Here is a 16,489-nt window from a genome sequence, read left to right as displayed (position 1 = left end):
TTAACATTTGAAGATACTGATTGTTATAGTGCATTTATTTATCTCTGGTCAGCTCTCAGTAATACAAATGTGTGGTAAAGGTTGAATTTTTATAAGCTGCTTGTGCTATTATACCACTTGTTCTCATATTTGGGAGTGTTGATCACCAGTCGCAAAATAGAAAACAAAATAATAATAATATTTAAAAAAACAGGAGAAAATAAGAAACCTAACTTTAGAAAATATAGTTACTGTTGGGAAAATAACTTTGATGCTATTGGCCTCAACTGGATCATTTTTAAAAAAATTATTAATACATTAACCTATAATTCTAAGTGATTGTTCATCTTGTTTAACAGTTTTTTAATATATATAAATTCTGTTATACACATTCAACACGTGTAACTAATTATTATAATTTATTCCTCCCTCCCTGACTGCACTTACCGACACTTGATAGACTTTGTCCCTCATGCTAGCCCTGACAACTCCGCTAAGTTGACCGGCGTGTAGGCTGCAATGCTCTACATGCCCAGACTTATAATGATTCTCACCCCTCTCTATGCTCTTTTTATCCTCTGTGAAAAAGGACATGAGGCTGGAAATTGACAGAGCCATAGCTAGGTTTCAGAGAAGTTTACGCTTCAGAGGAGGTAAGTGCGCTAAGCAGGGGTATGCATGCGCGCCATACAATCATATGAATTATGATAATAAACTTAAGGCACAATTATAAAACATGTATTTTAAAACGTTCATAACAACTGTAAAGCAAAATTAAAATTATTTATTACACAAAGGAAAACTATCTAAAAGAGCACGTATAAACATGTTTGTTTATTGTGACGGATCATCATCATCACCACCCCGTCCCTTATTCGCCGCCCTTCACCGGGCTCCCGACTGGAGTGGGTGGATGAGAGGAGGGGCGTGGGATCACCGCCGCCTTTAAATGCCCAGCGCGCCTCTCCTCGAGAGACCGGTCTCTTCCCCCGTGCATGCACGCTGGTGTCCTCGTGGGTCCAGGAAGGGTGCGTTGAGGGACGTCGCGCCGCCAGAGATGCGAGAGCTGCGGGATCCAGAGCCCGGGAGAAAGCTGCCCCCGTATTATGGCCGTCGGGCCAGGATGCCGGGCCGTTCAAGTCCCGCCAAAGGCTGAGGAAGAAGAGGAAGAGCCGCCGCTCAGAAGAAGCCGCCGCCCCTCGTAACCGGACCAGAGCGGGAGCGCGTACGGCCACCGGACTCCACCCCTTCCCTGGACCCTTCCCCCTTCTGAACACTGCCCTCCTACAAGAGCCCCGCAGCACAACGAGGACACCAGATCCCCCATTTTGTTGGACACTTCTTCCCCCTGGACACTATATTTTATCATTTTTGTTTAATAAAAGCCTCTCCGAGGCCTGACGCCACACCCACTGTGTCTGTCGTTGGCTCCTCCCGTCACATTATATATATATAAAGTGTAATGTGGATTAAAATTCATCCAGAGTAAATAATTATTATGGAAAATGTTTCTAAAAATAAGTTTGAAACAGTTGTCTCGACCGTGGTGGTGGTGACGTTAAAGGCGAGTGACCGTGGTGGTGCTGTAGTTCGTTTATAGCCTAATGTTAGCTTTTTAGTTCTGGCGCTTGTATTTATGCTTCAAAATTCATAAAAGTTATATTATTTTGTGAAGATTATCTTGATGGACAAAACGTGTAAGTTTCATGAACTATGATTGAACACAGATCTTATTTTTTGCGACAATCCAAAGGGAATAAGGGAACCAGTTTCATGCTAACCGCCGATCCGCCTACAAAGTGACGTCATAGTTCCCCCACTCTATTTGCACTTAAATAGATACTCTGATTTATTTTTTATTTTTTATATTCCCAATAATTAAACAGTTGCCCACAGAAAAAAACAGGGGGTGCTGCAACACCCTCACTTCCCGCGCCCCTGCATGTCACGACTCAAATTCGCTCAAAATAAAAATTTAACAGGCAAATATAAAATAATTCGGGACCCACCGAGCAATCTCAACGAGCAGCAGCTCACACACCCACACAGTCAGTCAGAAAGAAGAAAAATAACGGTCATATTTTCAAACTTAGAAAGGCGCGAACAGTATCATTGGCCAGTTTCCTGGATGACAGCCGGATTAACCAATCATGATCAAAGCAATAAGGTAAACGCAGTGAAATGTATTTAGTTTTATTGGTGTTAGTGATGATAATATTTTAACATATACCTTTAGATTTTAGAATAGGTTTAACGATCAAAATATTGTAAAATGCTAATAAAATAATAATAATGATCTTAAATAATTTAGTAATAATTTAAAAGGCAGAAATTTCTTTTGTATGCTGTTGAAGACATTAAGTTGATTCAACATACAGTTCTTGTAAAAAACAAATCAACATTGATTTACAAGTGTTTTGGTAACCTTTTTCAACCATTTAGCATTAAACATTTTTCAATGTTGTTTCAAATGTTGAAATAACAACTGTCATTATTTCAACCATATTTCAACGTTGAAGGTTGGTCAAGTGCCGGCTGGTTTTCAACCATTCAGCATTAAACGTTATATATTAACGTTGTTTCAATGTTAAAACAACAACTGACCGTATTTCAACCATATTTCAACTTTGAAGGTCGGTCATGTGCCGACTGGGAAAGTTTTCAAGCAGCGAGCTAAAGTTTTTTTTAGCCACGAGCAAAGCTGGGTGTCTGTTTTATCGGACTGATTTGAGTCCATCCCATTCACTGTTTGATCCAATCACATTGTCTCTGTAGGGCAGAGCCCCGCCCCGCACGGCCTCATTCCGTGCATATATTATCTGCTAATAAATATGTCACATGGAGGAAATATCCTAGCAGATTTCTATAAAGTGTTATAATCATGCCTTATGATGCTAAAAATCAACATTCATTCTCACCACATAATTGCTATCAAAACAAGCGTTCATTCAATATCAAGCATAACGTATTTGTCATACCGAATACATACACTAATTTTACCTACTAAACGGGTTAAGGCATAGATTAAAATATCCTAAATCCTAATAACCACAGCAAGCTTTTAAAAGGCATAAAATACCACATTAATATATATTGTCTCTTGAGTATATTGCTTTAATAGCAGCAGTTTTTACTGATTGTCCTTTTGGCAAAGTCCATAAGAGTTTGGGTGTTCTTTGCCCAAGAAGGGAGAAAGAGCGCATTCCTTTGGAAGGTGGGAGAACAAAGATGAGGTCTTGAGGTCATGAGGAGTGTCATGTTGTTTAGCTCTGGTGATTTTCTTAGCTCAGACGGAGCTATAAGTCAATCGTTTGTGTTTATCAGAAGCGTAGTTTATGGTAAACGGGGTCGCAGTATCGTGAGCGCTGTTTCTGGAACCTCTCCAAATAAGCAGTTCTTTGTTCTTAAATCCGTGCAGATGTAGCGCGGTCATTTCATCCTCAAACTCAAACCTCAAACTCACTTTTATTTTTATTAAAAAATTTTTTGTATTGTATTGTTGTTTTTACGATCATTCAAACTATTTATTTCATTTAAAAATGTGCTTGCAGTTTTTATACTAAACTTGTGTTAATAATTATAACTCACTAAGTGCTTCAGATTCCTTCTAACTGTAAAAATGTAATGTAAAACATAAATGTAATATATATATATATATATATATATATATATATATATATAAAACAAAGTGTCATGTAAGAGCTCAGTAGAACAGGACAGACCCTCCGCTTGCCACTGGTGCACCGACGGAGGCCCAGCCGCGGCAAACCGCTGGTGGCGTGCCACCCAAAAAACAGCGTTTTTAGATTGGTCGGCTCGCCGAAGGTGGTCCGACGGTATTAAGCCGCTGAATTTATGCCGCCCAAAAAACGCTGGTGGACCGCCATTGTTTGCTGGGATTTTGCTATCTGGGATAACTGTATTGTAATAATATATAATATTGAGCGCTATTGTCACGCCCACTGAAGGCTCGTCAGTAGATCATACATGCTCTGATAGCGCTGAAGTGAACTAACCCTGGAACATAACCTGCTCTGGAGCAGGTTATCTTCAGAGAGCAAGTTGCTATGGTTACTTACATACCCTGAAAGTACCCTCCGATTTTGGACCCGAAAGCTGAGGTTATCCGCTCACTTATCCTCAAACATACCTGGGTATGTCACATAACCTGCTTTCTGGAATACACCCCAGGCAGGGGAAAAGACTAGACTAGACTAGACTAGACTAGACTAGACTAGACTAGACTAGACTAGGGTGGCTAAAGCTAGGGCAGCGATAAGTGCATACAATACTCGGCAGTGAGGGGGAGAAAGTCCATGGTTATGTAGGGTGTGTGATCAGTGCAATCAGCTGTGTGTGCAATCAGTGTAATCAGCTGTGTATGCGTCATCAGTGCAATGGATGATGGGAAATGCAGTCCAGTGTGATGTATGGTGTGAGAGTCAATGTGGTGAGCGAGTGACCTCTGGTGGTGAGTGAACAGAAGTTCATAGACTAGATTCGTGACAGCCAACAATATTCAAGACCAGATTTATTAGAAAGCTAGACTGGGAAATGCAGTAATTACTGTATATGTGGTTTATGTCTAGCTATCGATATCCTCCAATCTATCATCAGCAACCTGAACAATCTGTTCAAGTGCCTTCAGTATCAGAACATCAACGTCATCATTTGTGTCGATCTCATCATGGTAGTTCTTCACTGGGAAGATGTTTGATAATGGCACCCCCACTTTAGCACTGCACAACTCCATCTGGACAGGAACAGAATGTGAGAAAATCAGAAAATTAGACACGGCTATTAGACAAAATCAGATCAACATGGGCTATATGCAGTGGCTGAATTTGATAAAAATAAAATAAATCAAGGGATTGATTACAAATGATTACAAAATTTGTCAAATTTTTAAACAGTTTTATTAATAAATTATGATTGACAAATAATAAAATAAGCTCAAATGAACTATTGTTTATTAGCTGTTTTCCTTGTGGGGCCTGAAATTTTTTAGGTTTTAATTTTTTAGTAGGTGGGGGCAATTCTGTTTCAATGAATGATTCATTTAATTCTTCGGTCAGACGATTCTTTCAAAATGGCTTTTGAAACAGCAAGTTGACTGTCTTTATGAATGGATGTGTCTCTGCTGGTCCCGTCCAGCCCTCCTGGAGGCCGTCCTTCCCAGTACTCTGCCCCTTGAGGCCTCCAGAGCGCTTGAAGTTCCTCATCTCTGCGTTCCCCAAGCTCCAATGACTATTTGACAGTTATAAAATTATGGATATTTTTCCTTTCATTATTTAAATTATGGAGGCATTCTAACTGAATTCAAATAGGCTTTATCATGCAATGAATGCTTTTGGACTCTCAAGACGTGTTTTTGTTTTTTTGCAAAACGACGAACTAGATCATGTTCTCTCTCGTTCGTGCTCTCTCTCTCTCTCTCGCTCGTTCGTTCGTTCTCTCTCTCTCTCAATTCAATTCAAATTAGCTTTATTGGCATGACTGTGTAACATCACAATGTTGCCAAAGCAATACATATATTATACAGATAAATAAAATCATGAGGAAACACATATGTCCATATTATACATGTAGGTAAAAAAATAAAAAATAAAAAATAAAAATAATAGATAAATAAAAAATAATAATAATTAAATAAATTAATTAATTAAATGAATACAGAGAGCAGTTATAAATAGGAAGGAGGGATCAGCCTTTGTCCCTCATTTGATGGCAGGAGGACACATACTGCGCTGCCAGGTGGATACACTTTTCCTTTTCTCCCAGAATATAACAGAGTTTGTCTAAGTTGCTTTTATGGTTAAATTCAGGTGAAACTAGAGCTATTTGTTTGAAATAGGCATCTCTGATGTGTTTATATTTGCTGCACTCCGTGAGGAAGTGCAGCTCGTCCTCTACGAGTCCATCTGTGCAGTGAGAACACAGTCTGAGCTCTCTGGCTCTCCAGCTCTGCTTGTGTCGGCCCGTCTCCACACACAGACTGTGTTCACTCAGACGATACTGTCAGCAGCTTTCTCTGACCATACTCTTTAATACTGCTCAGGTATGGCGCTAATTTATAATCAGATTTTATTCTGTGGAAGTAAGTTAATTTCTTTACTTGAGTTACTTTTGCTGCCAATCATGAATGTATTCTTCCTGGGTTATTTTTCTGTTTCTTTAATTTTTGAATTCTTTAACTGAATTGTTGAATTGAGTTGATGTTTTTCCACTAAATAGTGAAAGGGGTCACTCTCTGGGTGTTTCTGCCGATAAGTGAAAGCACTGTGGTGGCAGCTATCTGTCGGCGTCTGAAAGATGGATCCAGAACTTCGCTGCTCTCTTCTGGATCTCAGAGAGCAGAGGAATCTGCCCAGTTCTGCCCTGCAGCCGAGATTCGGGCGTTTCTGTGAATTCCCAGGATGTTTTGCAGAATTCAAGGTGGAAAATTTCAACAGGGTTTTTGTCCCATGATTCATAGTTTAATTTAAATTTGGGGCCCCAGATTTCACAGCCATAGAGAAGAACGGGTTTGATGATGCTTTCGAAGATTTTCAGCCACAGTTTAATGGGTGGGTTGAATTTGAACAGGGGTCGTCTTATACTGTAAAAAGCCCTGCATGCCTTATCCGTCAGATCTTTGATTGCAGTATTGAGCCGTCCAGAGGCTGAGATCGTCAGACCCAAATAACTATAACAGGTGACATGATTAAGAATCGTTCCACCAATTGTGAACTCATATTTTTTGTCAGCAAGACGAGGCTTCTTCTGAAAGATCATGATTTTTGACTTCTCCATGTTTATTGGTAAGGCCCAATCGTTACTTTACTTTTCCAGAATGGAGAGGCTTTGGTGCAGCCCCTCTTCATGAGGAGACGAGAGCAGAAGATCGTCTGCATACAGGAGGCATTTGATTTCTCTGCCCTCGAGGGTCAGACCAGGACCAGAGGACTTATCAAGTGCTGATGCCAGTTCATTAATATAGATATTAAATAGTCGGGCTGAGGCTGCAGCCTTGACGGACTCCTTTCGTCTGACTGAAATTATCGGTTCGTTTGTCGTTGATTCTGACACAGCATTTGTTCCCGTTGTATATGTCCTTTATGATGTCATATGTCCTTCCTCCTATTCCACTCCGAATCGAAGGCTTTTTGGAAATCAATGAAGCAACCAAATATTTTTCCTTGTTTTGTCTGCTGAACGTATTTTTGTATGAGTGTGTGGAGTGTGTAAATGTGATCTGATGTTCTTTGTTTAGGCATAAATCCAATTTGACAGTTGTTTATAATTTTGTGTTCTTGAATGAACTGAACTAATCTGTCATTAATAATCGAGCAGAATAGTTTTCTGAGGTTACTGCTGACTGTGATGCCTCTATAATTGTTTGGGCCGTACTTCTCACCTTGTTTAAATATTGGAGTTATTAGATTTTCTTTCCAGATTTCGGAAAGTGTCCTGATTTTAGTGAGATTGAATAATTTCAGAATAGCATCTTTCAATTTGGAGCTGCTGTGTTTCAGCATCTCATCAGATATTCCATCCAAGCCACAGGATTTTTATTTTTAGGGATTTCATTTTGTCTATTAGTTCATTTAATGCTATGGGTTTGTCTAGATGGTTTAGCTGCTCTTTAATAGTGAATTCTAGGTCGTGTAGTTCAGAGGTCAGATGTTTGGGTAATGGTTGGTTCATTTTGTGAAAAGAGTTTTCGAAATGTTCAGTCCAGATGTTTGGGTCGTGGATGGGAATGTGTTTAGCTTCTTTAGATTTATCTAAATTATTCCATAATTCCCAAAAAGAATTTTGATCGACTGCCTCCTCGATCTTGTTGAGCTTTATTTTCATGTGATCAGCTTTTTTCTGTATTAGCAGTGACTTGTAAATTTTAAGGGTTTGTTGATATGTGGCTCGTGTTTGTTGGTTTGCAGGGTCTCTGTGTTTTTTATTTGATAATGATCGTAATTCTTTTCTTAGTTTTTGGCATTCTTTATCAAACCAACCAGCTTTAGCAATTTCTTTTTTACATCTGTAATGTTTTCTTTTTCTCAGGGCTTTTCTGACTACTGTACCCTCTACTCTACTGTATTACTCTACCCTCTCTCTCTACCCCCCCTCTCCCTCTCTCTCTCTCTGAGTATCGTCCCTCAGTCACACAGTACAGCACAATAACGGTATGTCAGGGGAATGTCTTTAAACTCTAATACAGGAAATATACCTTATTGTGTTGTTGTTTTTTGAATGTCAGAAATTGTGCTTGAAACATATTGTGTGAAAAAGGACGAACACATGCGTGAGCTCACACACAGCTCATTAATACTGAGCTCTGACTGGCCAATCACCGGTAGAGAATATTAATTAATATTAATTAATATTCTCTAGGACTATATGTAGAAGTCACAGCAAATGTCACATATATGCCTTTGGATGATATCACATACCTTCTCCTTGATCTTCTTGCTAGCGTACACCTTATTCAGATTTATTTTGGTCAAAGGACATGCCTCATCCACTTTGGTCATGATAACCACTTGAGGAATCCCTACAGGAAATGTAGAGGCAATGTAAAATGTAAATATTTTTCTCAACAAAATTCAGCAAATGTGTCGCAGAATTTGTTGAAAGGTATATATTCCTAGGCTACATAATTGATCCCCATACACTGTCTGGGCCGTGTACATAATCAAGCTGCAAAGTTGAGAGTTGCAACATGCCCTTTATTGCAAAATTGCAATTTGAATTTGATGTTGTCCACTTACACAATGTCAAAACATGTCACACAAACCCAGCCCACTATCATTATACCGACTCCGCTCTCCAACGTAATGTAGTGTATGTGAGCTCATGAATGAAAATCATAAACATTCAGGAGTCAGTTTTACCCTCATCACTGATTCTCCGGCGGATAATCTTCAGCTTGTCGATAAGTTTATCGTCTGTGAACTGGACTGTATTTGCGTCTATGACCCCAGAGGCTGGGGTCACTGATGTAATGTTGATCCTCACGAGTGAGTGGCTGATCCTTGTTGAACTAAGATTGGAAATTCAGCAAAATATATTAAACATCAGACATATTGCACACATACAAATCTGTTATTTGCTCAATTAATGTTTTCAATGTACTTTATATCCATCCTTCACGTGGCCAAACACAATACTGATGATGTCTTCTACTTGTGACCCTTCAAAACTTCAGCTTCCAGGCCCATGATGTCTTTGAAGATGAAGGGCAACTTTTTTTTCCCACTTCTAACAGTGAATCCTTTGAGCTACAAATCAAGACCAAATATATTTGTGAACAGTCTAGAAGAAATCCTCATATGACGATCCAAAATGCTTACAACCCTCAAGTGTGGGTCAATTGGACATTTCTGGGTCTTTTAGAAAAGACTATATGCAACTATAGGCAGCAAATACCTACGTTTCGAGTGAAACTGTGATCGAAACCAGCAGCTGAATTAACTAATGCTCTAGAGGAGATCCGTCCTTGAAAGGCGCTATCGACAGAGTTAATAAAGCTGGACTTTCCTGCTCCAATTTGTCCAGCTACCAGGATCTTGATGTCCTTTACATCTGGACGACTCGGAGAGAAGTTTTCCAGCTTTTCTTTCAGGGCTTGTTTCTTTCTGTTAAAACAAAACACAGATGCTTTGTTGTATGTGGCAAAATTGAGTCATATTGGCTGTGTCTGGAATAGAATATCACCACCATACGGAATGCATTTGTATCTGCTGTAAATTATGGTGTTCCAGTATAAATGGTGATTACTGCGTGAGGCTGCTGTTTGTTTTTGTTTTTTTTTTTGCAAGAGGTTGCAGTTGCGATAGCTATGAAGATTGTAAGTTACGTTATCGCTACATTAGTTCGCTACCCTTTGCTAAATGCTCCTCAGTCTCGACCTTAACATTTGTCTCACATATCAGTAAGCTATTACTCTGACATGAAGTCGATTTGAGAACTGTTCGACCTACAAGTAAAGCATACCGTTTAATGTAGAGTAATATTAGTATCACTCAGCTCAAGTGGAGGCAGCGCTAAGCCATAGCTAAGTGTCCGCCTGTAACAGCCTGTTTCAAGACGGAGAAACACCTCGCGTTTAGTCCGTCAGCTGCTTCAAAAAAGTGCTGAAATGAAGATTTACAGTGGTTTATTTGCCCTGACTAAGTTCATGTAACATCTTAACAACAGTCCTTGTTGATTGTAGACCATAGTTGTCGCTCAAACGTCTTTTAATCATATAAAGGTGTTTATCCTTGAATGGTGCACTGCAAAAAAAATGCTTTCCTACTTAAAGTTTTTGTCTTGTTTCTAGTCCAAATTTCAAAAAATTCTTAAATCAAGAAGCATTTTCTAGACAAGTAAAAATGATTGTCTTGTTGGGGGGTTTGGGGTTAGTTTGGTTTGTCACCTTTTTCACCCCTGATGAGTTTGCAGCTCTGATAGAGACATGGGCCTGAAAACATTCAGTGTCTGGGGTTCAGTCATCAGAAGGCACTCCAGTTAAGCCGTCCATCCCAAGAAAGACTTAGGATATAACGAGTGAAAGTCAATAATAATTGTAATTAAGACACAAAAAAGTGCATTTACCAGTAATAAATTGATTAATAAATTAATACATTTTAAATAAATCTTGTGTGTGTGTGTTTTTTCAAGGGGTGCCAAGGCCAGACTCCCATTTCTGCTTGACAGCAAAAGTTAAACAATGCAGCCAAGAACAAAAAAAAACAAAAACAAAAGACAAAAGATGTTGTTTGGTGTTGTTCATTTTAAGGAATTTGTATGAGTTGTATTAGTATTTGTTGTAGTATCCTATACTGGAGTGTTAGAAAATTTACAGTAATGGCTAAAGTAGTAGTACCTTTACTATAGTATGTTTCAAAAACACTGTAGTATTTACTATAGAAACATTACTACATTTTCTATATTAAATTTACTATAGTATTTTTTTCACGTGGGTTTATCTAGCTTAACTTATCATTGATGATTTTGCTGTGACTCATTTAAGTTATTTTATCCATGAAATATCATCGCAATGCATGTCAACTGAACTTTATTTATTCTTTTAAGGTTGGCACTTATATGGTGCAGTACTTGAACCATGAGACAGAATCCACATGTCTTGGTGCTTTGAGAAAAGGAAAACTCCTCCCAAGTTTTTATCATTTTCAACAGGGAGGTGATGGAACAGGAGACGTTACTACAAGCAGTGGATCTGTGTTTCAAACTTTTCTACGTGTATAACATCATCTACCCAAAGCCTTCTGCTCCCATTCGGGAGTTTTTGCAGCACACAGTCTTTAATATTGCAGGAGTTCCTTCAGCGCACTGACTCCTCCTTTTGTGTTTAGTGATCAGTAAAACTTTTCATGTTACTGATCATCAGTAGGTCCAGCAGCCAGCAGATTTAAAAAAAAATTATTATTATTATTATTACTTGTGTTTTATGATTTTGTTTGTGTTATTGTTATATGTTTATGTTGTGTTTGATTTATTTGAGTACTGTGTTTTTATGTGAATGCATATGAATTTATACACATTTGTTGGTTTTGAATTCAGTGTGCATCTTGAAAATATGTGTTATGTGCACATTTGTGTTTTGAATTTAATATTTTTTACACGTGAATTTATTTTGTAAACATTTACAGTATGACTTTACTGTACTCGCTAAAACTGTTTTACATTTCAAAATATATTTGTAAAAATATTTTATTATTTGCATATTTAAACAAAATCTGTATTTGAAAACAAAGTAGTTTTATAATGTAGTTTTATTAAGTAACATTATAAAAAATATTGATGTGAATTAATATAAATAATTAACTCAACTGTTGGGTAACTTTTAACCCAACTGGAGTATATCCAGAAGTATATCTATCGATATTATGATATTATATACTTGTTTAAATGCAATTTAATGATATTATATACCTATTTAAATGCTATTTTAACTCATAAATGCAACCAAAATATATAACATGAACATTTATCTGAAATTTTCACATCCTGTACCTCAACTGGGACATTCACAAAATAAAAAAAATAAAAAAAAACAGGCCTACACTTTTTTTCTTTTCTTTTTTCAATAGTTAAGAAAATAAACAATTGGAAAAACAATTCTGGCTGCTACTATGGGCTCAGTCCAAAAAATATTTTCTACAGATAACCAAATTACAAGTAATAGCAGAAAATAAATGCAATAGAACAAAGACATAATAAATAGACATAAATAAACAGTGCTTTCGAGGTTTTTCAGCTCAGTCTAAAATAAATTTTCAGGTATGCTACAGAAATGTAATAATCAAATGTAAAATAACTGCATGGTCTTCCCTGTATAAATTAAATATAATTAATAATTTTTGATGTTACAAAGGTTATTTTAATCAGGAGCAGTGAGCACTTGTATTTTTCTTTGACAGCATTAGTTTTATTATTAGTTTGCTTTCACTTTAAGAACGAAAGCACGGATTTATACTGATACACAAGCATTTTCTTTCTCAACTGTTTGAGTTAAGACATACTAACCGACTGTGTTTACTAGGACATTGGCCAAAACGCGCATTTTGATGTAATTTTGTCTGTTTTTACTCATCCATGCACAAAAACGCGGAAGAGATCTCAATTTAGTATTCACGCGATGTAGACGCGGCAGTCTGTGTGCGTGCGCTTCAGATGTGTGCGCAGAAAACTTCTCACACAGCGCTCGACTCTTCCGCCAACAATCCCGAGCACCTTTTATGCTCTCCTTGTGCCTTCGGACAGTCCTTATATCGAGTCCCGATACGAGAGTTTGAACGAGAATGCACGCGTTGGCGGTAATGCATAGACGACATTATGAATAAAGGTGCCTATTTATACTACAGATATCGATATTTTACGCTTGGCATCGATGCATCGTATAGTCAGACATCGTATCGATGTATCGATCCATATCGATGAATCTTACACCCCTAATTTGCAGATGTAGCCTGCACATAAAACATGTAAAGTAGCCTACTAGTCTGCAGAATAGCTTATGTAAATGTAACTTACCCCCAGTCAAATTTCCTCCATGGTTTATCCAGTTCTATGGAAAAACATATAGGTTATATATAGCTATTAATATAATATAATATAATATAATATAATATATATATGTTTTATAAAAAAAAAAAACCCTCATGCCTGGATTTGGTGGTGGTGGTGGTGGTGGTGGTTGTGGTGTCGAGTTTGATGATCCCATTTTGTTTTCTCCACTTTCGATATATTTATGTCAGCTCTATCCTGGAACACAGTTGACTTGTGTCTCACTTCAAGCAAGTGAAATCAGACCCACACCAGAACCATTATATATATTGGCTTCAGTTTCACTTTCATTTTTGCAAGCTTGCATGCATAATTAAAATATGAGGTAATCCATAGCAGGCAAACGGTCTGGATTTATGTGCGGTTCGCGAACGAATAATTGTAGTGAACTGAAACAGTTCAGCAAATCAGACTTAAACCTCACTTTAGGACGTCCGACAGTAACTCCGATCAAAATGAGCCATTATACCAGTGTATGTGATCCTATGATGCCAGTTTTTGCCACTCATTCCTGATAATAAAGAAGTTCATGGAATTTGATGATGGCCAGACAGGTTTGGACAATAAGCATTTTTATTAAACGTTTCAAAATGTGAACAACATAAAATATCTTAAAACTGCAAACAAGCTGAAAAATATTGAACTTATTTATATTTTTATACAGTTTCTATAATGAAAATGCAGTGGCAATGTTATTTGTTCAAACAAACATTCTTTAAGAAGCAGTGAAGAAATTTTGTTTAAAAATAATTTGGATAGATAGATTTCTGCCAGAACTTCTAAGTCAGTTTTGCATAACTAACATTCAAGAAGCCATCGTGTGTCATGTGCCAAGAAAAAAAACCCCCCAAAAAAAAATAAAAATAAACAGACCCCATAGGTTTTGTTCTGGTTGGAGTAGCACTTTAACTCTAGAACCACCAGGTCGCTGTATACCTAAAAGCGCCAGCGGGTAAATTTTACCCGCACACATGGCAACTGTTTTTATATGGCTAAAGAACATATTATTTCACTGTATTATGCCACTGTCTTCACAAAGAAGTGTGTAGAGTCATGAAATTCTTATGTCTAGTCGTCAACTATATTTTTACCCCGTTGTTTTATGTTCAAGACTTTTTAATGCAGCCTAATCAATAATGGTCAGTAAGCTAAAAAAAAAAAAAAGAGAGAAAAAGCCTACACTGACAACGAAAATTAGAAGGTAGTAAATATTTGGGTGGTGTAATATTATAATACAGTACAATGTCATTAATCAATATATTAGGATAACCCATGTTATTTAAATTACTAAAATAGCCAATAGACAATAATGAGCAATAATAATTCTCCACACTGCAGGATGATGTTATGACAAATTCAAGCGCACAGCTTCACTTAGGCCCAATTATTAATTTGTTTAGTTATATCATTTATAATTTGAATGAGAGAACAACAACAATAAACTTCAGGTAATCCAAAAAAAAAGTTATTACATCATAGATCGAATTTTTTTTTCTTCAGGAAACTGCCAGCCTGAATAAATAGCAACACCGTACCCAGATAGCAAACTGACATAGAATCAACGTCGATTTTTGGTTGTAACGGTCAGTATCAATCGTCAATCAGATTTCGATGTTGAATCAACGTTCATTATTTGGTCGGTACATCAGAACGTTATTACGTAGCGTATTACGTATACGGCATATATAGGCTATACAAGTTATTTTCTTTTTCCTTATTTTTGTCTAAATATTTTTCTTCATTACACCTCTTGTTTGGTTTTATTTCATATAATTGCACGTTAAAAATAATTTACTTTATTATGCAGACGCAAAACGTGAAACTGCAGTCTTATTCGCAGCTCTAGGCTATTTATAGCATTTATATAAATATTTGTAAGATATAATCAGCATATTTTCTTAACCTGTTTTGTATCTTAATTATTTAATCCATGAATTTAAACAAGTTTTTATAACGACATAATCTTGATCAACAACAACTAATTCAATTCAATTCAAGTTTATTTGTATAGCGCTTTTTACGCTATATGCTTTTTTTTGCAAAGCAGCTTTACAGGAAATTAAGTTTCTACTATATATATGCATACACATACGCACATATGCACATATATATACACATACACGCAGAAGAAACCCAATATATTTAAGTTATGACAGACTTAACTTGGTAATTGTGTATGTTGTCTGAGGGTTGGCATCCTCCGTGGTCCTCTGAGGTGTTGCCATCATCTCTTCTCAGGTGTTTGGTCATCTCGGATCTTTTTAAGGGTTGGATCCAGACTGATGCTTCAGTAATTCCTAGTTACCATGGGATGTTAATCCCGTGGCAGAATCAGAGGAACAGATAGAGACATAATTAGCGTAGCTGCTGTTCTATTCAAGCAAAAATGATTTGTTCAACCCAATCTAAAGAATTATAATGTACATTTGATCAGATATAAATGCAGTACAAGATTATTATGTGAATGCTTGGCTAAAGAGATGTGTCTTTAATCTAGATTTAAACAGAGAGAGTGTGTCTGAACCCCGAACGTTATCAGGAAGGCTATTCCAGAGTTTTCACATTTGCCAAATGTGAAAAACCTCCTTTAGTGGACTTTGCTATCCTAGGTACTACCAAAAGTCCAGAATTTTGCGACCTTAGGGAGCGGGTTGGATTGTAGCGTGGTAGAAGACTAGTTAGGTATGCAGGAGATAAACCATTTAGTGCCTTATAGGCAAGTAATAATATTTTGTAATTGATCCGGAACTTAATAGGTAGCCAGTGCAGAGACTGTAAAATTGGGGTAATATGATCATATTTTATTGACCTGGTAAGGACTCTAACCGCTGCATTTTGGACTACCTGTAGCTTGTTTATTGAAGATGCAGGACAACCACCTAACAGTGCATTACAATAGTCCAGTCTAGAGGTCATGAATGCATGAACTAGCTTTTCTGCATCTGAAACAGGTAGCATGTTTCGAAGCTTGGCATTGTTTCTAAGATGGACGAATGCTGTTTTTGTAACATGGGAAATATGATTTTCAAAGGACAAGTTGCTGTCTAATATAACACCCAGATTTTTGACTATAGAGGAAGTAACAGTACATCCGTCTAGTTGCAAATTGTAATCCAAGAGATTCTGAGTACTGTTTTTGGTCCAATAAGTAATATCTCGGTCTTATCCGAATTTAATAGGAGGAAATTATTGGTCATCCAATCTTTTACATTTTAACACAATCTATTAGCTTAGATAGTTCAGAAGTTTCATCTGGTCTTGTTGAGATATATAGTTGAGTATCATCAGCATAACAATGAAAACTAATCCCGTATTTTCTAATAATATCACCAAGGGGCAACATGTATATTGAAAATAGCAGAGGACCTAGGACAGATCCTTGTGGTACTCCATACTTTACTGGTGATAGTTGAGATGACTCCCCGTTTAAAAAAACAAAGTGGTAGCGATCGGATAG

General features: G+C 37.2%; 1 pseudogene; it reads right to left on the bottom strand.

Annotated features, from left to right (window-relative positions):
* Positions 1-4,497: 4,497 nt before the first annotated feature.
* Positions 4,498-13,257, bottom strand: LOC131537588 (interferon-induced protein 44-like; annotated as a pseudogene).
* Positions 13,258-16,489: the final 3,232 nt, after the last annotated feature.

This window comes from Onychostoma macrolepis, chromosome 03 (assembly GCF_012432095.1).
Source record: "Onychostoma macrolepis isolate SWU-2019 chromosome 03, ASM1243209v1, whole genome shotgun sequence".
NCBI lineage: Eukaryota > Metazoa > Chordata > Actinopteri > Cypriniformes > Cyprinidae > Onychostoma > Onychostoma macrolepis.
The sequence above is the reverse complement of the archived record's forward strand: the minus strand, read 5'-3'. Positions and strand labels throughout refer to the sequence as shown.